A 946-nucleotide genomic window follows, 5' to 3' on the forward strand; every position below is an offset into this window, starting at 1 on the left:
ACAGAAGAAAGATTGCAGAAAAAATGGAAAAGAGAGTTTGAACGGCAGTGAACGCGGCTAATACAGTTGGGACAATTATTGCAAGCATTAATCCACCGGTTACGGCTGTTGCCACCGTTATCCCTACTGTTAGAACTGTGCTTAATGTTTTGAAAACAGAATCAATTCTACTCCATGTTTTTCTGCATTTGTTAAAGTGTTTTAGTTTTTCTTTTAGTTCGTTTTGTTTTTCTATCATGTAGTTTTGTCTGCTTTCTAGTTCCATTTTTTAGGTAATTGAGTGAACTTCTGATAATGCAAAAGATGGAAAGTGTTTAACATCTACAATAGGTTGCCCATAAAGACGTCCATTCTTTATTTTTTCATTATCTGTTATAATTATTTCAGGTTTAATAAAAAAAAAAAAAACTATTACACTTATTAAGGATATTTGTTCTTTCGAGTCATTAATCTTATTCAGATGAACTGAAAATTTTGGTTTTTCGATATTGATTCTTATCCAACATTTACAAGTATATATACCTCCAACTTCTGTTCCATCATTGCGTTCAATTATTGATGAAAATATTATAAATTGTTTTCCTTGTTGACTTTTATGAATATCGATTGAGGTAAATAAATTAGCTGAAGAGATAATTCCGTCTTCATGTAAAAAAAACTATTATTAACAAAATGTAGTTTTATGTATTCAAAGTCTGTTGCTCGTAAAAACTGATTATTGATTTCTACTTTTTGCGGTACTGGATTTCTAATAATACTTACTGATGGTGGACTTTCCGTTTCCAATATCATATCAAAACTACTCAATGCAAATTTATCTTCTTCTTTATCTGGTATGATTAACATTCTAAACTTATCTATATATTTTCCACTCGTTTTAATTTCATATAAGTGATGAGTCTTTCTGTTTTCGTCGTTAATTTCTAATTCTTTAATTTCTACATTT

This window comes from Lottia gigantea (assembly GCF_000327385.1).
Source record: "Lottia gigantea unplaced genomic scaffold LOTGIsca_38, whole genome shotgun sequence".
Taxonomy (NCBI): domain Eukaryota; kingdom Metazoa; phylum Mollusca; class Gastropoda; family Lottiidae; genus Lottia; species Lottia gigantea.